The 27,442-nt window shown below is 39.0% G+C and overlaps 1 non-coding gene across 1 annotated transcript; it reads left to right on the top strand.

Annotated features, from left to right (window-relative positions):
* The first annotated feature begins 17,420 nt into the window (after positions 1-17,420).
* Trnae-uuc (transfer RNA glutamic acid (anticodon UUC)) lies at positions 17,421-17,492 on the top strand. Its single transcript has one exon. It is a non-coding gene; the product is annotated as a tRNA-Glu (tRNA).
* The last annotated feature ends 9,950 nt before the right edge of the window (positions 17,493-27,442 follow it).

Below are 27,442 nucleotides of genomic sequence, written 5' to 3'. Positions count from 1 at the left end.
TTTAGCATTAGTAATAACGCAACGTTTTACGGGGTCTAACTTTAGCAATGTAAAAGAAAAACATGAGATCTTGGCGTTCTAGGCTTACAAAATTTTAATATTTTTGAAGTGAAAACTTCTTTAGCGGCGCTGTGCACTTTTTGTGATCGGGGAAAAATGTTAAACTCGTAACAGGCTGTGTCACGTGACCGTAAGACGGACACGTGACCTGATCGAAAAACTGTTACAATGAGTTTTTCTTTATTGATTTAAATGCCATCGAGTGAGTATCCCTCTAACTGGTACTAATATAACTCGAGTACTAACAGTGATGTGCTTAGGGGTTTCAAGTAATGCGACGAAATAACGCTAGATGGCGTTAACCTCAATTATACACAGTGCTGCAGACATTCATTAAGTTTTCACTTCTGCCGGCACTCCCGGAGTGCAACCCGTTGTTTTTTTGTGCTTTAATCTCCTGTGTAGGTGGGTGATTCTGTTTCTGATGTATTAATAGCGTTTTTTACAAGACTGCCGCTATTTTAATAGCGTCCTACGGGGCTTAATGGCAGCAATCTTAAGGATTCCGGAGATTATCGGATTAGGGATTAATTCGATATCGATCACTAATCCGACGCTTGTCTGTGTCTATGACAATGTCGTTTACTGATGTAATATGAGTCCCCTTGTCGTATTACGATTAAGTACCCAGTGAGACGAAAAATCCCATAATTCGTTACTTTAGTAGTTAATAAAATGACAGTGAGTTGGTCTCACTCTCACGTTTACATTAGCCCACGGCCAAGCCGCTTTCGAAATAACACTGATATACTTGTTTCTGCCAAAAACATTGCGTTTAGGTATCATGGCGCGGCGGGGGAGACGGGAGATGTTATGTTACCGACAATTTTGAACGATCCAAAATTAATAAATTGAACGATCCAAATGTTCCAATCACGACAGTATCTCCCGCGCGAGATAGACTACCCGTCTTTTTCTTACTGCATTAATTAGTGAGGGACGCGGTCTAGTAGTCTATCTCGCGGCGCTCCTGTGCCAAGCCTACAGGAATCGGGAATCTATACAGCGAGGCAATCCATCAATTAAATAACTGATAATACTGTAAGTACCTTTTGCTTGAAAACATTACACAATATCGAATAATATCTTGTGAACGAGAAACGCGAAGCGCTACACTTGTTACAAGTCAGACAATGTGCAATTGAAAAGTCGTTGTTTTCCACCTGACGCTCGTCTGGCGCGTATATCACTCGATTGAACAGCGACAAAGACAATCAACATCCTGCGACTTTATATGGAGATGGAGAGGATAAAAAATTACTCTATTGCTTTTGTGACACGATATTATTGCGCGTTATAAGCGTATAGCGGTACGGCGTGCAATACGGTGGTCGCGGATTTGAACTCCGGCCTATATTAAGTCCCTGCTACACGGCAGCCGACAAGCCTACTAACCGTCTGACCTAGGTCTGTCCTTGGTGTGTGGGTCCGTCTGAGTTGTCTGGCTAGACGGTGGCAAACCACAGTGTGTTCAGAACTCGCGGACAGACAACACGTATTGCAAGCGCACAAAATGGCCCCTAACCTTTCAGAAAGTTGGCGTGGCATTAGTACCTACTCAGTGGCGTATGGCTCTAAGGGCGGCGTATGCCACCCCTGGCGGATTGCATTTTGTTTTTCTTCCTTCACTTCTGGGGCGGCAAAACTTATTGGCCGGGGCGCCAAATTTCATAACCTACCTACTCATACTAGTGCAATGACAAAAAAATAAGTTTTTGGCAAAAAAATAATATTTGGTACAAGCTTTTATCGCTGACTGTACTTTTCTTTCCAGAGGCATCTAATACTCGTCGAGACAATTCTAAAAACCCCAAACACAATTAGGTCGCGTTGTTCTATCACAGGGTTCCTATGGCCACCTCCTGTCTCCATCATCAGATCAGCTCTATGGTACCATAATAATGCATTGTCACCCGACTTATATATTTATGCAAATTTTCAGCTCCATCGGAAACTAGAAAGTGGTTCTAATTTAACTTGCAAGATTTGACCCATAAAAACATATTTACATACTTACATTAGGTATATTGCAAGTTAATAAAAAGTTTGTAAAAAAAGAAAAGGGTATATGAATGAAACGCTGGCTCAAAAAACGGCATTTGTTGAATCATTTCAACTTAATGAATTCGCTGGACTACGCTACGGGGACATACATAACTTTCTGAGAATGAAGAGGAAAGTATTTGATGAATTATTAGAAATGCTACTGAGTACCCATGGCATGGCTATTAACCACACGAGCGCACACGGCGCGTCCTTCAAGCGAAATGGCCTAGTGCGGTCGGCGTCGGGCGGCTACACGGTTCCGGTCGCTGGCGCGCGCTCGCATGCCAAGGGCGTCCGGAGGTCAAACGAAATTTTGTTGGTAACAACTGTCTACACGGTCCGGGACAGACCAAGGCCACGCGGTTTGGGGGCTTGTCGGCTGCCGTGTAGCAGGGGCTTTATTGAGTTTTTATCTACGAACGAAAAATCATTTGATGAGGGAAACATAGTGACGAAATGAAACCCAAAAAAGCCTAGTTTCCCCTCCGAGTTGGAAAGTCGGATGGCAGTGGCTTTAGTAAAAGCTGATGTAGTGTATGCATGCGCCAAACATAGGGATTTAGTAGGTTTCCGAACGGACTCCAGACTTCATTAGCGAGCCATTAGCAAAAAACTGGGCAAGTGCGAGTCGGACTCGCGCACGAAGGGTTCCGTACCATAATGCAAAAAAACGGCATAAAAAAACGGTCACCCATCCAAGTACTGACCCCGCCCGACGTTGCTTAACTTCGGTCAAAAATCACGTTTGTTGTATGGGAGCCCCACTTAAATCTTTATTTTATTCTGTTTTTAGTATTTGTTGTTATAGCGGCAACAGAAATACATCATCTGTGAAAATTTCAACTGTCTAGCTATCACGGTTCGTGAGATACAGCCTGGTGACAGACGGACGGACGGACGGACGGACGGACAGCGGAGCCTTAGTAATAGGGTCCCGTTTTACCCGTACCCAAAGGGAACCCTAAAACCCTATTACCCTACACAACGAAGACAGAGCACCGTAGAAGGTACGAATATGTTTGCAGTAGGTATGCAACATGAAGTCAACTGTCTCGACTGTCTGTGTCACTCGGAGGACAGGCAATAAGCCTCGGTCGCCAATTTTATGGGAATGTAATGCAATACGAGTATCATCTGCCTCTAGTTAGTAATATAGGCTAACAGATCACGTATCACATGTCCTATCCGCAACCCGCATGCAACGCTGACTCGTACAGGGTGCCTTTATTGAGTTAAACAAACCGTTTGCTTTCTTTGTTTTCCACTTGCTTTTTCTTGGCGACTTTTCGAAACAAGCAAGCCGACAGGAATGTGAAGACGCCTCGAGACTGCTTAGCTTGCTTGATTCACCAAAAAGCTGGCGCGAATTCAAGTAAATGAACGAAATCTATCATTCCTTTAGTAGGCCAGCTTTGATAAATCGTCATAATTATCATTCTAACGCTCCGCTAGAGACTGGGGGATTAATGCGACCATTCCAAATTCGAAAACTGTCCGTTATCTGTCTGCGTCCATGGCCCTCGAATATAGCAAGAGCGATACATGGAAGACTTTCTTCGGTTTTTCGAGGTAACCGTTAAGACATCATCTATTTCTATAAGAGGTTTCGGGCTAGCCAGATGCAGATTGGTAACTTTCACTATACATATTAATTATCGACAGGTGAACGTCGCGTTTTCGCGTTGTTCAAAGTCGACCACAGTTCAATTTACAATCAACAAATTGCTAGGGATGTACCGACTAGTCGGGAAAGCCGACTATCCGGCCTCATTTGTAGTCGGCGATTAGTCGGCGACTAGTCGGCAAAAATGGCCGATTAGTCGGCACTTTATAAGTGACAGAAAAACATGACAAAAAGAAATAAACAGCAAATATTTACCATAAGCTTTTCACCTATTTTACCCAAATTTAGGGTGCTTGCGAATACTTTTGTTCGAATTATTGACCGCTTGGTCGCTTTCTTGTCCGATTGTCCGGTTGTCGTATGAAATATAGCCTTAGGATTTTTTTATTTATTTCATTTTTCAGCGTTATTATTTATAATAAGACGAATAGCGCGACGAAAGGGGTAAAACGGTTGTTTTTAAGTGCATCTGAATCGAACTTAGACGAAACTAATGGATCCGGCCGACTACCCGACTAATCGGCCATCCGAGCGCCGATTAGTCGGCTAGTCGGCCAAATCAATAGTCGGTACATCACTAAAAATTGCCCTAATGTGCAAATCGAGCAACACTCATTACGGAAATTAGTAATTTCACTACTCCGGACTAAGACTTTTTTAATGTCACCCTGTATAACATCCTCATGGGAATTCGCAAGTACATGTGACACGAACATCATGATAGTCTGTAACTGAGACGTATCGTTCAAAAGCGCATATCTCCCAAACATCACTATTCCTTTCAATCTTACGGCTCAAAGCACAAGGTTCAAATTCAAATAACAACCAAAATGGAAATAAGTTTGTGCGTGTGTCAGTTATAGCCAGTTTAAGAAGAGCTCTCGAGTTGTTGGCTGCTCAAAGGAAGAGCGTGATATCGGAGATCAGTTTGAAGTGGTTTGATAAGAGTCTTCCCGCTTCTGAGAACGGCTATCGCCTGTATCAAGTGACCGGCGGAATGACCAACTACTGAGTTATGGGGGAAATGTTTCTCGAAGAACTTCGATCTTTGTGGAGTTAATTAGGTAATACTATCCCTTCTGACTGACTAAACTGTGCCATTTCTCCATTTGAGTACCTGGCTATTAAATATCTAGAGTACCTACATATAGTTGCAATCGTGGTTGTAATTAAGTCAAGTAAAGGCCAGGCCAAAACCTTACCTAACATCATTATCATTATTTTTATAAACTACACTTTATAAAAAGAATACAATAAGTAAGTTTAGGTGCCTTCCCTGGGCTCTCATTAATGTTCAAGAAGAATATACTGCCGCATTATCTTCATACCACACCAGGGGGCCTAGCCTATTTGATTTGTTGGTAGTAGATGTTTTGCCTGCAAAAAGGCACAAATGATCATTCCATATCATGGATGTAAGTAAAAAGAGGTAGATATGGTACCAGGCGCACGATCGTGAGCCATCAAATATAGGTTCCGGAACCTATGTTTAGTTAGTCGTATGGGTGACGCCAACCTGTCAAGTTGTCAAAATCGTTGGATCAAATTTTAGTTTTGTCAACTATGAACGTCACACGTCTACATAAATAAAAGGTCATTGTTCCATATAGGTATTTTATTGACACCTTACCAGCTTACTTCTGACCAACTCATTGGTGTTTTTCAAACACACTTTTAGATAAGTATATAATCAATCATAGATAATTTTGGTAAGTATTACTCATTAAATAATTAATAACGGTTTCATGGAATCGATTTGTCATAAGGTCAAGAGCACGGTGAAATTACTTCCAAAAGTGGTTTTACCTAACAGCAACACTCTTCAGTACCATTAGTCGATCTAATGTTTAAGCAATAAAGTTTGCTTTAACATTAATACATTTTATACCTTATTTATTCCTTAAGTTACCTCCGCGTAGAAGAGAAAGACGAAGTTTATTACCTGTAAATAAAAGAGATACCATTATTACATGTTCAAAGGTTGTGAAAGGTTTAATGTTTTCTGTTCGATGCTTAGCATCGGCAATAGATACAAACAAGCATATACTCTAAGGCTCGTATTCACTTTGCATACAAGTATTTTGTAGAACAGCCGCCATACAATCGAAGACACGCTCTTATTTAATAACGACATGTTGAAATAACATGATACTTCTCATAAACATTAAACTAACAAATAGGTATCTACGTCTGGTATTAGTTTTCATTGCTAAAACTTATAATACAAAGAAAAAGCGAGTAGAAGTTTTGCTGCACTATGAACTTAACACATGACGCACTAGACAGAAACGTTCTAAAACTGTACATATAAACGCATTAGTCGACGTCTAGGTGTCAGAACGCATGCAGACGTTCCATTGTGTTGTTCACAATGTGTATTCTGGTCCATTGTGCTGCCCAATGGCCGTCGTACGACGAGCATTGTTACCTGCGGACCATTTTGACCGTTTGACACAACATGATGTTGAGGATGCAATGTTTTGGAAGAGGTGTGTTGTGGGGTGGAAGCATGCTCATAGCAATTCAGAGACTCGTCAAAAGCAGAATAAGGAGTTATTTGTTGAATCAAGGCTATGCGTTGTTTACAGATAACACTAAACCTGGTAGTAAATGAACGATCATAGAAAATGATTCCAGTCTCATGCCTATTATAAGACAAAATTTAAAAGTGGAGAAATTACTGTCTTGGGTGGAACTTGAACTCACGTCCTCTGGATACACACAAGACAGTAATTTTTCACCTCAGCAACTCGAACAAGGGTACTTTGCTTCTTAAAACAGTGAGTAAAATGCGATTTTGCTCACTGAGTGAGACAAAATGACACTCAAGTGACCTTTATCGTCAAATGTCATTTCAATATGCGGGGTCTAATACAAGTTCGAAATACTTGGGTTCTATTATCTCTGTCCCTTTCACACTTTCGCAAAAAGAAACAGACAAAAAAAGTTCAAACGACATTCAACGATATATTGACTGTTATATTAGACCCCCGAAAAACTTCAGAACGCATCGTTCCAAACCACGTACGAGCTCCGTACGAGTATTAATTCTTAATAATTATTTCCTTCTTCCTCGCGTTATCCCGGCATTTTGCCACGGCTCATGGGAGCCTGGGGTCCGCTTAACAACTAATCCCAAGAATTGACGAAGGCATTCGTTTTTACGAAAGCGACTGCCATCTGACCTTTCAACCCAGAGAGAGGAGAAACTAAGCCTTATTGGGATTAGTCCGGTTTCCTCACGATGTTTTCCTTCACCGAAAAGCAACTGGTAAATATCAATGATATTTTTTTCGTACATAAGTTCCGAAAAACTCATTGGTACGAGCCGGGGTTTGAACCCGCGACCTCCGGATTGAAAGTCGCACGCTCTTACCGCTAGGCCACCAGCGCTTCTTAATAATTATTTAATTAAAATAAAGTTTAAGATTTGATACAAACTGATAAAAACTATATTTTAGTTATATTATTGTACAATTAAAATAATGAACTCAAAAAAAATACACAGATGATCACGCAACATTAATTATTTTACTTTTAAGAATTTCTAGTTCTACTATAGTTGACAAATAGTAAGTATCCGCAATTCGGACCGTATCTTACAAAGTTTTTTTTACAAAAAACAAGTTGTCGATTGAAGTGTTCGTTATTTCGTTATATTTTATTAAAAATTATTATTACGTTTTGTTTTTGTGTTCGTTTGCGGTAATTAAACTTAATTGTTTGTATATCTTAAGAAAACATGAGGGCATATAGGTATTAAGTGACGAAGAAGGATTACATTTTTCAAGTTGGCACATAGGTATGTTCTCACTGCTTAAGGTGAAAAATTTTGTGTACTACACGAGATCAAAGTTATTTACATCTCATGCGCTTTTGAGTCCCTTACTACGCTCAAGGTTCTAAATTAGATTCTATTATAGATTCTTTCGCTTGCACGGGACTCAAAATAAGCGTTCGAAGAAATATCAAACTTTGATCTCTTGTTGTACAAATAACTATTTCCACTTTTAAATTTATTCTAAGCTTAATAATAGCATCGTTCGCAGACGTTTCTGCTTGATAAAAATTACAATTATTCTAAGACAATTGAGCACCATACACCATATACAATATCCTATCCTTTTCTCTAATAACAAAATGAGCTACTTAAATTTGAAATTAGCTCCGGGTTGTCTAACGGGTCGAAGTTATAAATGTAAACAGGCTCAAATTGGACCTTTTACTGCACAAGTTAGAGTGTGACACACGGCTTAAGTATCTCGACATAATGCTCAAAAGGTCAACCAGAATTTGTAGAAAGTGACTCATTATTAATGCCTTAAAGCTACGACAGTTCTCGGAGTGCCTGTTTTGCCATTTGGTTTATTTAGGTAAGAAGGCTAACATTACCACTTTATTATTACCTACCTTAGCACTTTACATTGTGAATGTTTAATTTCTGATGATTCGCAAAAAGTCAGATGGGGTGGGGGATGGGGAATACCGGGGCAAAATGAATACTGTTCCTCTTACCGCACCTTATACTTGTTCTAGCATTACCGAGGATGACAACCTGTTCTCACATTACCAAGTGAGTGAAGAGTGATGACGGTCACTTGGTATTGTTTAGTTCATTTTGAACACCTCATCCGCTCAGCAACTTCTGCTGCTGACAACACGCCTGACGAGGGTGTGGATTTACGAGCAAATAACGCGGCTCGCGCGACATCTGTTTACTGACAAATGTATGTTCCCGGCATATTTGTCTAGGACACATAACGTAATGGTGTCGGGACGACGTGTGGAGACTTGGGAGCGTTGCTTAAGTCTGAGACCATCTTCTACATAGTTTAACCTAGCAAACAATTACAGCAGTGGTTCCCAAAGTTGGCCGTCTTAAGGAGGTGGCGTCCTCATAAAATATCACGAAACGCTCAGATTCCCTCTATAGTAGTTTCAGGGCCCACACAATATTCGCTCGCGACCCACCAATGGGTCGCGACCCATAGTTTGGGAAATGCTGAATTATAAGGTGTATAGTCAAGGGTAAAATACTAAAAACATTGATGCCATATGATGATGATGAATGAAGATGTGTAGGTACACATATGTAGGTACCGTGAAACATATTTGTGTACATTATATATGAGTCGCTTAACTTCAAACTCGGGTAAATTCATCCATCAGATTATGCGATTTTGGTATTAAGAAAAGGTAATAGGGTAGATATTTTGCTGAGAGGGTCGAATTACCCGAGTTTGAACTGAAGCGACACATAAATTTTACCCTTGTTTGTAATGTCTTTAACAATTAATCCGTATGTATCTTTGAATAATCAGACTAAGATTAATGTAGAGAAGATCGTCTACAAGCTCTTTCCTCTTTCGTCGCTTTTAACTGTAGAGCAGGAGTGAAGCTCTTCCTTTCTGACCGTGTCAGAGCGACGTACATATACAAATACGAGAGTTATTGCCCTATGCCGGTCTTCCCCACATTAATCTTTAACCTCTAACCTTTATTAGAACTAATTACTAACTAAAAAAAACCCAATAACTGGCCTGGCCTCACCAATTTTTCTAACAAACTAGCGACCCGCCCCGGCTTCGCACGGGTTAACAAATTATACACCTTCCTCAAGAATCCCACAATATTGATAGGTGAAAACCGCATGAAAATCCGTTCAGTAGTTTTTGAGTTTATCGCGAACAGACAGACGCGGCGGAGGACTTTGTTGTATAAGGTGTAGTGATAATATGTGACGTTCCACGGGAAAAGGTACCTTATGAGGGTTTCTAGTTTCGGAGATATGAAATGTTTTGTAAAGAGGTGAAAAAATGCTCAATTTTTTTTTATTGTGTGATCTGAAACCTTAATGCGTAACGTTTGTTTACCTGTTTTTATTTTTGTTATAAGTTAGTTATAAGCCTAGTAATGTCGTCTCAGAGTTTAGTAGAAAAGGTACCTTATGGAAAAAAGATTGAAAATTCCCAAAAAAACTAGTCAATACGGGAAAAGAAGTTTGGTAGAGAACTGTATTAGCATTCTGCAAAACTAATTTGATAATTTCAGTTCTGGTTGGGGCGCCTCGCAAATATTATAACCGTACATCGACCGACATCACAAATCCAAGTAGCCTGCTATTATACCAAAGTTACTCTCGTCAAGTCTTTCTTAACTAGAATAATCTTCATTTGGTTTGGTCGCATGCAGTAAATCAGCCATTGGTTTGCTGAAAAATGCCAATACCCGACGCATTACCTTATGGAATATCTGAGGTCATTGAACCTCAATGCCGCTTATCTTCAATAGCAACCGAAATATATTATTGATAAGAAATAGACGATTTATACCATCTTAACCCCAAAATATTATTAGTTTATCCTAACTGTTCCATCATCATCATGCCTCATCATGTAACTTAATCACAAGGTACCTTTTCATTACATACAAATTATTGGTCTTTTTTAAGATTATTATGACGAAGAACTAATTAAATTTGGGGCAGTTTAATGTAAATTAATATCTTCTATTCATAAAAGATAAACTGTAATATGATTGATATTTTGTAGTGATGTATTATTAGATTTATTTCCATAAGGTACCTTTTCGTAAATGTATGGAGCAAATACTGTTATTGTTATGTAAGTTTAAAGTGGCATAAGGGGTTAAATATAGTATTTAGTTGGGGTTTTAGGATTTATTTCATTTGAATGACAGAATTTCTTTCATATGTGCTCAGAAAAATTGATTGTGTGTCACATTAAAAGTAAAAATATTGAATTTTGTGATTTTATATGAAAAAGTCAGAAAATACATTTTCACCTCTAAATCGGTATTGTTTTTTGCTTAAACTGTCTGTCAGTGTCGTTTTCTAATAGATAAAATTTAAATCTTGAGAGCTCATTGCAATCAATCGTGAAAATGAAATAAAACTTTATTTTCAAGAGATTGGTTAGTATACACATAAATCAGTCGATATCAAAAGTTTCTATTTGCATTACAGAACAAGTCGCAATATTTTTTTAATCTCAGATATATAAGGTATTATTATTTGTAGTCAACTATGTAACTTACTTCAGGAACATAGTTTTTTAGGCGGCTAAACTTAAAACTTCTCTATCGTAAAGTTGCTAATTTCACAACATTATTTTCAAAAAATCATATCTCTGTAACTACGCAACCTAGAAGGTTGATCTTTTGTGTTATCGATAGCTTATTTATTGTAGATTACTGGGGTATGCATAACTCCATACCCGCCATAAGGTACCTTTGACCGTGGGACGTCACATATGTGTGCACATCGTTATGTAGCCACTAAACTATAAATAAACCCTTATTTTAAACTGCCCTTGAACAAGTTACACGCAACGAAAGGACACGTGTAAGGGGATGACCCTCGCAGTTCAGTGGCTCCAAATGGATCACGTCTCACAGACTCCGCAAGCGTTTACGACTCGAGTTCACGAGTGTCACAACACACCGGGCATGAAGTGTCATTCTATGGAACTTGCTAACTATGTAAACAAAAGTCACTAGTAAATTACTCATTCAGAGACAATTTCAATATGGCGGTTTGTTTACTTAGTTAGTAAGTTCCATAGAATGACACTTTAGGTAGATAGGTAGTCGCATGCCTGCCGCATTTTAAACTACAAAAACCCCTGTTTACCTCTTTTTACATCTATCATACGCATTGTTTGACTTTGTTTTTTGTCTTTGTTCAGTTTAGTTTTAATTTAATAAATATTAATAACATTAATAACATTATCATAACCACATCTTTTTTGATGGCTATGAAGGCCGGTTGTAGTTGCGAGACTATCGCCATCTTCCACACTTCTGGTAGAAGTTTTCTTAGTCTCACCATAGAGGCTCCAGTGGCGGTTTGTTTCTGCGCACCCGCGCCCTTCTACCAGCTAATGTTCCAAATCAGGCTTCGTCAATTAATTTTCTGCCGATCATAACACGCAAAAGACTATGAACAAGGACGAAAATGAATTGATTCATTACGTTCTCATACTACGTTTTAATACTGGAGCGCCAATGTGGGGTGACCGTGAGTCGTATCTGATAAGCTTCATCTAGTTGTGAGTGATCTGTGATACAAGGGAGCTACCCTTCGCTCATAGTAGCGTCCAGGTCGTTACGTTACAGTGAATATTTAACACCTTCACTATCGATTATCGACGACCTAAATATTTGTGCGAGTCTAACTAGGGTGGGGGTAGAACGTCCGCGGGTAAAAAAGTAGGTATATTAAGTCTTCTTCCGAAATCGAGTCTGGGATCGAGGCCTTTACATTTCGATCCCAATTGGAAAGAAAGGAGGAAAGTTTAGCGCATAACTATCTGTCCACAGCAGTCACAGCACTAAGCCACACTAACTTGTAACCTGACTGACAATAGCGAACGAATATTTATGAGCGCCTTGACCGCTCCGATATTTCTGATGGCAACTGTACAGTCTGTACATCAAATGTACATAAATGCATAGGGAAAGTCCAGGATGAGTTCATTTTATGGACATTCTTAGTTAGCTCTGACGGCCGGCTTAGCATAGCGGTAAAACCCCTTGTGTTTACTCGTAGTCCTACCTAGGTAGGTACATACATAGTACATACCTACGATTTTAAATCTGGTAGTGGAAATTATATTAGTCATACCAGAGATATACATAACTCCGTATAAGATAAATAAAGTCTTAGAAAAAAACGTGCCTCGGACGGCCAGGGAAAAGTCATTCTCGAATAGATGGCACCATTACCTTTGGCCTATTCTCGGCTAGATGGCGTTAACGACACCGTTTGGTATTTAACAATTTTAACACATATCAGTGAAAGAACATGGGTCAGTTTGGAACAATAAAAATTAAGAATCATTTATCCGTAAACATATTTTGATTATTTTATACATTTTCAATTTTATTTTAAGTTTTAATCGTGTGTCGATAGATGGCAGTAAATGAACCGTGACTACAAAATTGACAATGACAGGACCCCTCTATACTATCTATTCTTTTTGGTCATACTAAGGGTGATCAACAATTGAGTAGTGTAGATCATAGCCAGTATTTTAGAAACGCCAAACTACAGATATTATAGAGCATGTTAACTAAAGGAAAAATAATAATCAGCGTATATGTACGTCCCACTGCTGGGCACAGGCCTCCTCTCATGCGCGAGAGGGCTTGGGCTATATTCCCCACGCTAGTCCAATGCGGATTGGGGACTTCACATACACCTTTGAATTTCTCCGCAGATGTATGCAGGTTTCCTCACGATGTTTTCATTCACCGAAAAGAATAGTGGTAAGTATCAAATGATATTTCGTACATACGTTCCGAAAAACTCATTGGTACGAGCCAGGATTTGAACCCGCGACCTCCGGATCGAAAGTCGGAAGTCATATCCACTCGGCCACCACCGCCGCTAAAGGAAATCGTTCATAAGTTAACGAACCTTCTTAAAAGAAACTACTGCACTGTGCGTGCAGAACAACCCTTCAATCAGTCCTATTTTCTAAAAACTTCCAAAAGATTGCAAGCATTTAGTATCTTTTACTAATTGACTGGGAAAAGCGCGTCACAAGTACACTAAACGACACGATTTCAGTCAAGTCCACCTGTTAGTGTCCACACGTTGTCACCACGCCGGCTAGGTGAATCTAATCGCGGACCACTTTCCACGAACTTTCCACGAATATGTACTACCACTGGTCATCGGTGGACCTTATCTCTTCGCAATAAGGTTTAGGAAGTATCAATTAACAGTGCGGACGGTACAACGTGTCTAGCAAGTGGCAGGCAATGGCTACTTTTCTCTCGAAAGCTTCGATGAAAGTAAAGGCCAATTATAGCAATTAAATCGGAAGTTTTGCTTTGTCAGGTGTTTTAATCTGATACAATTGGATACTTTCCCATAGACAAAGGAAATTGTTTCACAGCTATCAAAAATCTTTATTAAATCTCACGGAATATAGACCACACTGGCCCGGAACCGATCCTCCCGATACCGTTTAGTAAGGTACGCTCAATGCTGCTGGCACGTACAGGGAAACTACACACAGAACACTGGCTAAACCAAACTGGATGCAGACAGGCCAAGCAAGCCATGCCTAGCATGAACGGTAAGCTCACTAGGGCGCTCCTTCAACTAGGAAAGGTTCGACTGAGTATGGTAACCAGTGTCATAACAGGTCATGGATTTTTTAACAAACATCTTTTTATAACAGGTGTCATAGACAGTCCCCTATGCCGTGGATGCATGGAGGAAGAAGAAACAGCCTCTCACGTGGTGTTGGAATGCAGCGGATTGGCCCCATACAGGGCAAAACATCTCGGATCCCCGAGTGACCTCCCCGAGGTCCTACTCAAAATCAAAGGTTTGATAGGATTCCTCGAGGAGCTGGGCTGGCAAGACTAGTCCACCCCCTATCACGCAAAATAGGCGCAAGACGTCGAGTTGCGGAAAATCGCCCGAACTACAATACAATACAATAGACCACACTGAAGTTTTCTGCGCTCATATAATGAATTAATGAAATCATATCATATATCAGGTATAAGAAAAGGCGCTCGACCTTTAAGTCCAATTAGGCGTTTAAAATTTCCTGTCCTATTATTAACCCGATCAAAAATTAGGCTATTAAGGAATTACGGAAAAAGATACAAAAAACACGAGCAAGATAATAATCTCATCAAGAATTCAATTATGAAGGATTCGAATCCAATTTAAATTTATGAAGTGGATTTAAGCTGGACTGTCGGCGCGTTGAAAAGGATCTGAAGCTTAGGAATTACTCTTTTGACATTGACGTTAAATAAAAGACGAATAAAAGGTCTACTTTGATACCAGATACTTTTGATTTACGGGACATGTCTATAGAAATAAATCCCCAAAGACTGAGGCTGGGTCATATCATATCACTAAGGTCACGTGTTGAAAAGATATGTGCTATTTTTAGATAACTGACGAATAAGATGCTACGTTTCACGTCATTTGATTTGGTATTTTATATACCGTGATCATAAACTAGAATTTCAGATTGAGGTCAGAGGTTTCGCCAGGGGATTAAATTTATATGGCCCCTGTGAGCTATTGCCGTCCCTGAAATGGGTCATATATTACGCATGAATCTTCGATCGTTGATAGACTTCTAACTTGTATAATACGTTCTTTATGTAGGTTTTTTAAAATGTGTAGAATCTATAGAACATTTTAGTGTTTGCCAAAAAACTCTTTGCATACCCGTTCACCCACGGACGCTGGATTCGACGACAAGTATATTCAAGTCTGAAATACATACACGCTTTCGATAGTTTGAAGGCGAGAGTGTATGTATGTAGGACGCATGAATGAAAACCATCACGATTTAACCGCCTTGAAATATGAAACTGGCGTGATAGGTACTCAGAATAGGGAAGGGTGACATTCTCTGGTGTCATCACGGCCTAGACCCTGTTTATGTCTCTTAAGTCAAAACTAGTCGGTATAATTAGTTAAATTAATTTGACAGGTGTTCAAAACTGTACTAACTACCCATTAGCGCTAAAGAAATTCGCACACCCGCGCAACTAAACTGTCTGCAATCCAGCTGTCTAGAATGGGTATCGGGAGATAATGGCCAATTACTTTGATAATAGAACAAAGACGTCTTAAGTTCAGCAAGTCAGGTTTTATAAAGCTTAACGGCTATTTTTATTACACGCAGACCATAAGTTGGTACTCTCCGGTCAGCCGTTTAGGATTGGCACAGTTGTAATGTCACAAAACTGATGAAAGTGGTAATGCTGTCGTTACTTTTCAAGGGAAGCGAAAATTCGAGTGGTAAGGCGCATCTAGATTTAATTAGGATTTGACCATTGGTCTCTGGACTAGTCTCTCGTGATGGAAAATAATGATAATATGGGATCTAGTGATCTGGTTCAGTTTCAGAGTATAGTATAGCCTTAGTTGGAGGACTTGGAGGAGGGCAGCAAGTGAAAGTGTCGCAGACTCCACAGTTATAAACATCTCCGTCCTGAGCTGCGATGCGCGACGTCCCGCGTTACTTCCGTCTTGCGTTCATTTCACATTCGAACGTTAAGGTGAAAACAGTTCCTATTTGCCGATAAAATGGAAACGGAACTTATTCAGAACACTGCGGTGATACTTTCAGTTTGGGTTTTGTACAATCGAGTCATAAAACGCAGAAGACACTGGGTATATGTATATGTCGGCGGCCGATCGTAAGATCAGGCATATCGTGAAATTCCTAGGCATATCGTGAAACGTGAAAATCTTTGACTCGTTCCCTGAGTCGACGGAGCCCCGCTACGCGGGGCTCCTATTTCTGGGCAGTGTGCCCTTCGGGCATTTGAAGCAACCTAACAAACCTATCCTACGTATGTATTGGTTTAATGTGACTATCGTCAAAACATTACACAGGAACATTACGATCTGCCTGATCTTACGATCGGCCTACGACATATACATCCCTATTTACAAATCAGACCTATAAATGGGTCATTTGCTAGAGATTACCAAGATTTAAGGCAATACGAGGCGTCATTCTTGCACTAAAATCCGTACGGCACTGCGGAGCTCGGTGTGACATACCCTGCGGCACGCACCACGTCTCCGTCCGAGCGCGCGAGTCGTCGTGCGTCTCGCTCCTCCGCGCGTCGAGGCGGAGCCAGTGTGTCGTACCGTGCGATTTTTCTATACAAAATCAAGATTCTACATACAAAGTTAAAAAAACGCATCAACGGACGCCGCTGCGAGATGCGGAGCAGTGTGACGACCGCCATAGGTTATACAAGGTACATTTTATTGGTAACTTTAAAGTAACTTCGGAAACGGGATAATTTAGAAATTGGCAAATATCTATACTAAACTAGCATCACTTTCTACTGTACACTGTACGGCAGTAAGCAAGATGCCTCGATAATAAAGCGTCGCAGTAGCGTAAGTTTTGATGAAATGAGAAGTGCTTCTGGTTTTATAGGTATTTGCCATTTTCAAAATTATCCCACTTGGGAGGTTAGCCCAATACTTCAAGGCTTACGTATATAGACGAATAACAAAATAATTTAGATATTTTCTTGATTTTCTTACTATAAAGATACTGAAGTAAACAACAAAGATCTCCTTTGGGCCCAGGATGTAGGTGTGACGTAAAGTGACCCGTTTAATATAAAAGAAACTAAAGTAAGTTACGAAAGTAACCCGTATCAAGCCGCTTCATTCTTACCCTTGTCTCTTGTACAACATTGAACAAAGGGCAACAAACAAAAGATGTAGGGTAGGGTATTAGGGCACAATATAGGGCAGAGAAGTGTGTCAGAAAGGAAATGCCACCGTGGCAGGCGGCAGGGCACCGGCGTCTAGGGTAAAAAAATAAATATGCGACAATCAAATAAATATTTGGGAACAGTCTTACACAGATCGACCTAGCCAAGTTTGTACTATGGGTACTAGGTGACGATATACAGATACGTAACATCCATAACTCAGGATTTGTGATAATAAACACAAAAAAAAATAGATTGCCAAGTTATATAACATAACACGTTCGCACTTTACTATTTAATTATCAGTGGCCTTGAAATTACATTGAAACGTAAATATAAATAACACTCAAATATTTGTACAAGTTGTAATTATTCAGCGCATACAGCGCATGTCAAGGTCTAGTACATAGTCATACATAATTTCACCAAAACCCACAACTCCCGTATGGTCTAGTGGCTAGGATACCTGGCTTTCACCCAGGAGGCTCGGGTTCGATTCCCGGTACGGGAAAAAGCTTTTTCATATTTTTTATTTTAATAAATACAGAAACACTATTTTTTTTATCTTATTAATAAAATAACGGAACTAATCAAATTGAATCTCGCCTCCGCACCTACTTCAATAATGAATCGCGTTTCACAGGTCAGCGCGTAAGTAAATTGTTTTGCACCCTCAAGGTTCACTTGCAACACGACACAACATTTTGCTGTCAAATAATAAGTTTTGTCACTGTGTGTTTACGGGTCTAACGGGTTTTATAGTAGTAAAAACTTCAATTTATAAAATAAGATGTTTAATCTTTCTTACGATAAATGAATTTATTGAATATATAAAATTTGACACGAAATAAAAACAAAAGAAGATACACTAACTTTTTTATAGGTAAAAATATAAGCTGCCAGTCTCTGCGGAGGTTTAATTCAGCTTTCTTGCAAACACTGTGATAGAGCGGTGCCGAATCTTTATCTTGCCTCAATACATCACAATCAAGAATAATTAGAAGGATTTACTGAGACAAATCCCTACTAGTATAATAAATAGGAAAGTTACTAAAGTCTGTCTGTCTGTTACATATTCACGCTGAACCGATTTAGATGAAATTTGGTATGGAGATAGTTAAAGTTTTTATCAATCATCATCATTATTCCACGCAGACGAAATCGCGGGCAGAAGCTTGTAATAAAGAAATTAATTTATTTCTTTATTAAATGACGAAAATACCATTACGTTTTCGTAACTCAGAGGAAGATTTTAGCACTTATATCTATTGTACAGAACATAATAGGGAACTCCATATACCTATCCACCAAATTTTATCGAATTCAGACGAAAAAAAAATTATACCAAAGTAAAAATCGGGCCTAATATTTTTCACAAGCTTCTGAAATATCCAAGCTTCGCTATTTTCCGAGCTTCATATCTATACTCCGTCCACTCTGGCATATCATGCCGATAGTGAATCTGATAAGTGATAAGGGATCCATCCTAGCGTAAAAGCTTCCATTATGTGTATGCTTTATATACTTATACACTATTCCGTAAATATCTGAACACGCATAAAGCTCTGTAGCTCTGTACAGTCACCTGCAATAATATGTTACTCTTCGAAGGCCGCCAAAATATGTGACACGCTCTCATGGCTCTACAAATAATATCGTGTCAAATATTTCTGCGGCCTTCGTTGTGATACATATTATTGCAGGTGACTGTACCATCGCCCACACTTAAGGTCATTAACATAAGGTCCACCGATGTAAGAGTGTTGCTGTTTGTACAATGACTGTGGCGTTGCCTGGCGGGTTTGGGATACATTAGTAGGGGTTATTCCTACTAGTTACCACCAAGTTGTTATCAGTGGTAATATCTGTGATTTTTTTCTCACATTTTACCATTAAGAAAAACTGTGAAAAAAAATCCTCTACCCAGTCACTTTGGTGCGGTAACTAGTGGTAATTATTATTCTCAGTAGTTATTTAGAATATTTTTTCTTAGAAGAATGTGAATGGGATGCTCGGGTCGCTCGCTAGGGCGAAGACCGATCGGGCGTCCTAGGCATCCATAGGCATCGCTGGGGCGATGAGGTTGAAGCGGACTTGCGCGATCTTCAAGTTGATAACTGGCGGGAGATTGCGCAGGATCGAGACAACTGGCGTTTACTCGTGTCGGAGGCCAAGACTCATTTTGGGTCGCTGCGCCATTAAGTAGTAGTAGAAGTACCTCTAGTTTTCATAGTAGGCAAAATGTGTCCATATTTTACCTAAACATAAGGATTATGCGTCATACATAATCATCTTTAGTGCATGGGTTTTTGACCTCATTTCGTTGACCACACCACGCCAGACAGTAAGAATAAGCAAATTGCCAGAACAAACACAATTAAAACTAATTATTACGTCCCTGGTGTGATGACGAATTCCAAGAATTCTTGTCCCCCATTATTTTATTAAGTGTTTATTGGTGCGCCTGTGAACGGGTTCCAGCAGGCGTTCTACATGACATTAAAGCTCTCCAAGGGGCCTCTACGTGTTGGATCTATATCCCCACGAAAGCCTATCAAAAGACCGGGATGTATAGGCCCGTGAAATCCAAAATGGAGAAATAATATATGTAATACCAAAATCGCATAATCTGACAGATGGATTTACCCGAGTTTGAAGTTAAGCGACTCATATGTATGTCTTAATGTATTTAAATGAAATTATAATATTTGATTACTTTTTCCCCTGATGATAAGCAATTTTCGTCCATGGACACCTGCACTGCAAACACCAGAGTTAATATAATGTTTATTGTGGTAAGTACGTCCACACTTTATCACGTCAAAGTCGGTACAGAGTTAGCTTAGCCCATTACATTGCATTTAATAATACTCGCTCCTATTAATTAAATTTAGTAGGAGAATGAGCCTATAACCTCAAGGAATACAAAGCTAAAACAAGTTTTGGGAATATATGGGTTAGACTTGGTTAGACTGACTAGTTCAAGCTATATCCTGTATGGGCTAGACAGAGTGCAACCATACCCAAGGCCCTCCATTATGCCAAACTGGCCCCAACCGGCTTGTCTACCTGACATTTCACTGACTGGAAACAAAGTAAAACGTACCCTATATCAAGCTGTGCAAAATCGATTATCCATCGAATTGTTTACTTAACATAAACGCTGATGACTCAGACAGGCTCTTTTATTTTTGCGTAATGTAATTTAAACTTAAAGTGAAGGTGATAGAGTTGGTAATGCAGTGTTAGAGCTTAGAATGGCTGTGACACGACAGTTTAAGACTGGACAGCTGCAGGCGAAATAGTTCGATTGGTCAGAGTGATCTATTGACCGAATTCATTTTTACTGATGAGACATCGCATTGGACGTGCATTGGACTCAGTGATTTTTTCCAGCAATCACAATTAATTAAAACGCTGCCAATGATGATTCTGTAATTTATGGTCCTAGAATTGCGTCCGTCTGTATCGGCCCTTAATTTCCACCTGTGAGTTTCTTTGCACAGTTACGTACTCATTAGATAATGATAACCATCGAATAATCGATTGGATGCTCAAGAGCGAACCGGTGAAAACTCCGAAGGGCTACTTATACCTTAAGTTGGCTTACGACTTGTTGAAGAGAAAGCTGCAGTATATTACCTGTAAATAAAAGAGAAAGCATTACTCACATGCTAAAAGGTTATAAAAAGGTTTATGTTTGATGCGGGTGATATTTTATGCACATTACAAGTATACCTACAAAGTTGACATAGAAAATATGTTATCAGAAAAAAAAACATTTCCGATATTAGCTGACTGTACATTATTTCACCACATTCATATAAACTAATTGAGACTATTCTGAAAAGCCCAAAAATTACATTGAACCATTAAAAGATAAAGAACTTCGGAAAGACACCCTCCTCCTCCCTATTTATCGTTGAATTACAAGAAAGTCAAAAGTCAGTTATGGAATATCAGAAAGTGGTTAAAAATACAACGAAAATTCTGCAACACACAACTTGCATAAATCATACGCCTGAGAAAGAAAAAGCTTGCCTATAAAACGTTGGCCGTCTGAGATGGCTCCAACGAACGCTGACACTTCTCCGTTCAATTTATAGCTGACCCCATTTACCGTGATGGCTAACAAGCCCACAATCAACCGTTTGTCCATAACAGAGCTGTACCGACTCAAGGTTTGTTTATTCAACAGAATTGGAGCAATTTGAAGGGTGGCTACTGGCTCCTGCTACTGTAGTCTGGGGACTAGTGCCAGCTGCGAATAGTCGAAGTTGTGCAAGTGCATGTCCCAATTTTATCGCTCTGAGATAGAACGCCATATGCGCTTTGTTGGTGGGAACATTTATTTAGCCACTTGGCGAGCGCTGGCGAACCAGTGAAGAGTACTTTCCGATTAGAAAGAAGAAAGGAAGGTAAGAAAACACGTTTATTTAACACCTTGTGGTGTTATTAACATAACTAACATAACGTACCTAACCCGTGTATCAGATGTAAAAATGGGAACCGCGCTCAGTATAATGCCGTGGCAATGCCCAGATGTTTTTGGTGGGGATCTACCTTTAAAACGAAACACAGAGTTTTAACAAGCAGAAACGTCTGCAAACGATACTATTAAGCTTAGAATCAATTTAAAAGTGGAAAAAAATACTCCCAAGGCAGTAGTTTGGGTCTCACCTCACCCAAGGCAGTAATTTTTCCACTTTTAAATTTATTAAAAAAAAAATACTAGCCTCAACATACAAATTACGCATTATACTTTACATTAGTGCCGGAAAACTACTATCGAACGAGAATTAGAACGAACAAGAGAGTTGCCGAACTGCAGATTTATTGGCCCATACATCACGAGACAATACGTGTGACGCAAGAGATTGCACGTCTCGACGGCGAGATGTTGCAACCCACAGATCCTAATTAAACCGTCATTAATGTAATTAAGTAATTATGTCCGACATGTCAGCTGATAACTTGATAAGGGAAACGTTTCAGCGAATACAAGCGTTCCAGTCAGTATTGTCACTGAAATGCGTCTTTGAACAAATCATCAAGGTTTCCAATTGATTCCGCCAATGCCTAAAACACTAAATAAAAGAGCACCTAACACACACGCCAAACCAACTATTGTAGACATTTGGATTATTTAGTATGAAAAATCCTTTCGAAAACCATGCAGCCTATTGAATTGCCCAAGGTTCCATTTACTAACTTCGTCAATATTTTTTTAATTCATTAAAATCATTAAGTAGGCCATCGGAAACAACAACACATCACCAATCCCAATAACGCCGAGAATCCCGCTAAATCCCCATCCATTCGACCTACTTTTGACAAGCGCTCAATATGGGACATTCTGGAGCAGTGTGGAAACACTGGGAACCAGCGGAGCGCATCTGTGTAAACCAAACAGATTTTCCTATAGCATAATTTAACCCCTGGATCTGTATAAATTTTATGTGACACGAGTTCAGACTTTATACTGGTCGATAGCGAAGTTGTAGTAGCATTTGTCGTGTTCCTGATGATTTGTCAATCGGGCGCGCCTGCTCGCTTGCATCAGTTGCAACACAATGGGGACAGTTGAACTGTCAGCATTAGAAGCTACTCGTCGCGATAAATCCCGAGAGATTAATGGTTGAAAGGTTAGAAGTGAGGTGACTGTTTTTGTAACAATACAGTCAGTCTCACCTCAGACCCATAGCGAAGATGCTCAAGTCCAACTACAATCAGCATGAAAAGCCAAATAGCAAACAACTAGGTATCTGCACTCTCGACATTTTGATGAGTTTAATGACGCTACAAGGGCACCAACGCCAACATACAAGGTGATCATTTCTGAATACCGTCGGTTAAGTTTTTGAACCGTGGAGAGCGTGCGTGCACACACGCAACACGGCAACAGTCGTGAATAGATATGCAACTGTCAGCATCTATTTAGAATCTCTTTATTTTTACCTATTATGTTAGTGATTTTGTTAATGTTAATTCACCGTTCATCTCATTCGCCGTTCTCTAAATGTTAAAACCTAATACTTTGCTAGGAATGTCGGTCATTTGTCAGGACTGCGGACAAAATACGGAAATGTCAGGAATTTTTGACAAATACCTAAAAAGATTAAGTATCTAGTTAGTTTAATAGGTTTGAATGCCGGACAGCTAAAGTAGATTTGTAAAATAGCGCACAGGGAGTTTAAATTTGTTATAAAGTGGGGTGCCATGGCATGACAGGAATTTCGCCAGAACTTACAAACAGAAGTTAACAACAATGGAGACAGTTCGATTGAAGTCGATATCAGAAGCTGATCGGTGACGATGACAAATGTTTAAAAAAATCTTATCGCAATAAGACGATGGTCTTAATATGTAAAGTGAGAGCGATAAGGCATTGAAACGATCAACAATGTCGACGTTGACTCCACGCAGCGACGACACAAAAAATATGAGTTCGTATTATGAATAAATATAGTTAACGTGAGTAACGGCGCCTGACATGTTCGATCCAGATTGATGGTAAGAATAAAACAACATATCATGGGATGTTCTTAGTAACGATTCATCTGATAAAATTGATTAAGTTATGTACATAAAGAACGCCGTATGAACCGCTCATAAGGATTGCTATACAATAATAATATTAGTACAAACACATTCTATTCCGCATAAAAAAAATGCAATCTATTCCCATCCAATGCAATCAATATATTTATTAGGGATTGCAGAACCGGTACTGTTTAAAAGAACCGGGATTTTCGGTACCAGGCAAACATGGAACCGGGATTTTCCGGTATTTTCGGTACTTTCGGGACTGCCTTCAAAAATCAGTTTTACCTCAATTTTCAGTACAAAAAAAAACGTAAATCGACCATGAATCTTTTTCTTAGCATTGGTACAATATCAAAAGTACCATAGTGAAGGTTCTTTCTTAAATACAAACACTTCTTTTTTTTACGATAATATGTGTATTTTAGCCACACAATCATTGCATACATTAACTGTGTTATGGACTGCCTCTGCGTACTATACTACTAAATAATATAATTTGACTTAATCCTAAATGTAATATTTTTACTATGTTTGTTGAAAAACATCGGCAGAAACTGAATTGTGGTTCAGTAAAATCATCATTTATTTTCAACCGACGAAAAAAAAAAACGGAGGAGGTTCTCAAGTCGACGCGTATATATTTTTTTTTTAATGTGTAAGCTGTTTCGTGAAAAAGGATACAAAATTTGATAATCATTTTTGCATGCGTTCAAAATGGGCTGTGGCAGGGTTATCTTACCTACGTACATATAATAACAAAGTTATCAATATGTAGAATCAAGAAATTATTCAGTCAGAATTAAGAATTTACCAAAGAGGCAAAGGGCATGTCACTGAAATATTTTAATTCATTTTAAAATGTAATTATCATATGAGAGTTTCTTATACCGTGTTCGAATGAAAAGGAGTATTTTATTAATTACAATATTCTCTAAATTTTTTCTCGTACTTAGTATACAAATAACTAATTATAGTAATTATTCGTATAAAAGTATTTATAGTAGAAACACGTATGCGTATGCCCTTAATGTTTCAAATTACGCAATTTCATATCGGCATTGACAAACCCATTGACTATTTTTGTTTTGATTTCAATATGTTGTCAGCCGTAAAAGTATTAGCATCAACCTTAGATTGATAATATATATTTCTTTAAAAAACATGATATTTCATGCTAAGTAACAGAAAATAGTCAAATATTGTACCGGAAATGTTAGTCCCGAAAATCCCGAAAGTACCGGGATTTTAATTTTGAAATCCCGGTTCTTTGCTTGGCTCTAAATCCCGGGAACTCCCGGTACTTTCGGTTCCGGTATTTCCCGGGAGCAAACCCTAATATTTATCGGTATACTGCCCTCCACTCCTTTCTTACTATTTTACCACTCATTAGGAGGCTTAGTTGATAAATTCCGGAATAAAAAATATCCTGTCCTTATTCAGGTATAAAGTTGCTAAAGTGTGCGAAATTTCATCGAAATCCGTTCAGCTGTCGAGAAACAAACATCCAATGTACACATTTTTAATATCAGTAGGATAATAAATCATCATAACATGTTATATAGGACCATCAGCCCACCAATGACAATTTTGCATGTAACGTCCCTCCGTGCCATAAATAGACTGGGTCTGTGCCGGTGCCGGTTGCAATTGATTCGACCTCAGTCCCCTCCGGGTGAATAGTTTAACTGTCATTGTTAATTGTTAGACGTTACGCATCTTCAGGTCCGTTGGGCATTCAGTTCGGAAACAAACTTCGCTATTGTGTCTCCGATAAAAAGTTTTTCTTTAGTTCACGCTTAGAAAGATATTTCGAGAAATTTTCACTACGGCCTGCGTAGAAGAAGCTGCAATAAGGAATGAATTTTTTTTTCTGAGCTGTTTCTATTGACTAACCCTAATAACATAAAAAGTGTCAATCGAACGCCTTTCACCTTCCTGCACACGATATGAAATTTCAAGAATACCATCTGGACTACATAACAGTATTTAATGAAATCGTGTTTATGACGTCTACTTATCAATAAGTTTAACGTAAACACGAGCAGAGTACTGTCCAGGAACATGAAAAACAAATAACACCAACATAAGCTTATGAATGACCTATATAAACAGTTAAACACCTACTGCAAATTCCCCGACAAATGACAATGCTGTTTACCGACTTTGTAAATCTAGGTCATTTGTTATGTTACCCTATTCATATTCCCGAAAAGTGCACGCAATGCACCGATGGTAAACGGGTCGGGAGTCGGGCGTCGCAATGCAGGTGCGACCCAGATTGCACGCCCTTGGGGTTCTCGGGTCAAGCCAACAGTAGGTATCAGTAGACTAAGATTGATTAGACTACGGATCGCAGGTCAAGCAAGGCATGACCGATCACTGCAGGTTTATTGGGTCGAGCCAAAAACAATGTCAATCTACGCACTGGGACCAGCCAGTGATGGTTCATGCTTCAAGTCATTGTAAGACTATATTATTATTATTCTCTTTATTTATTTCTCATCTTAAGTTAGGTTATTTTATAATATGAATATAAAAGTAAAATATAAAAACACTTACAAAACAATAAAAATTAATATAAACACATTATAAAAAACCTAACCTAGGGTGCCGCCAGCAGCGGGGCAAGGCCCAAGCTACCGGTGGTCAGGGCTGCAGAGAGAGGAACCGGCGGACTATCCGCGCAGTGTCCAAGATCACCGCCTTCTGCATCTGACCCTTGATCCAACCACCTAGCGAGAGTCTCTCAAGGTGTTGGTCGAGACTCTTCGCTATTATTATTATTATTATTTTTTTTTTGACATTTAGATTTTATTCTAGAAATTCTAGACTAGTATTTTTTTATACAATCTTTTTAATGTTTGACGATCCTTTTGTGAAATTTTTAGTGTTAAATTTGATATGTATAATAATCCAATTATATTATGGAATAATACTAACATCAATAAATTGCTCTGATAATTAGATTAAGATTAATTACGATTCATAAGAGCTTGTTGCTAGGCCTACATGAATAAAGTAAATTTTGTTTGTTTGTTTGTTTGTTTATAGATTTCTTACTCGTTTAAGGTACGTGAACGGTTGAACATCGGGCAAGTATATAAATGGATAGTCTTCGAGAACTTTTTGCTTGATAGTAGTGTTTCTACGTTGCTACCAGGATTTTTTTGCGTAATGTCTCTACGTTTGGAGAGTTGGAGACTGATCGTCATAATGTCGGAAACCTAATCCGTAGCGCGCTGTCTAACCGCTGACGCTACGAAACATTGTGTGCCACACCAAGACAATTCGCTATAGAAGTGGTACGTAACTAACCACATAATAGGAATTTAAGGCTTAATCGATTTTGGTGTGATTTGTGCGTCCTTTGTTCGATAAGCCGTACACAGTCGCAGTTGTTGTGAATTATGCAAACACTGGTGGAATTCAATTCAGCTTTTATAAGCAAGTATAGAATGCTTAATAGCACCAGGAGTAGATGATAAAATCTATCAATGCAGGTGCGACCTAAATTGAAACCAAGCCTTTTTGAGGACTTACTTACAGGGCATGCAACATGACTTACATGACCAATAAGCGGTACAGGAATGTGTCATTAGTCATAATTTTCGTGCCATACCATAAATTATTAGATATGTTAGATTAACTAAATTACAATTAATGCTCTTTAATGTTTGTTTCATATTGCTGTTCAGCAGCGCCAACTTCAAACTATGTTCGCTTACTTATTTGATAAATTGATAATAGTAATTCGTTTTACGACGGGAAACGTCAAAACTGATAAGAGTATTAAGATGAGGTCACCAAGTACATAATGTAAACAATATTTATCTCTACATTTATTTATACGCGAGTTGAATGTATCTGTATCTGCATGTAGTATCAGTACGTTTCGAAGTAGGCCTAAGAATACGG

The sequence above is a fragment of the Cydia splendana genome, chromosome 6, assembly GCF_910591565.1.
Source record: "Cydia splendana chromosome 6, ilCydSple1.2, whole genome shotgun sequence".
Lineage (NCBI taxonomy): Eukaryota > Metazoa > Arthropoda > Insecta > Lepidoptera > Tortricidae > Cydia > Cydia splendana.
Note: the sequence above shows the minus strand (reverse complement) of the source record. Positions and strands in the feature narration are given on the sequence as shown.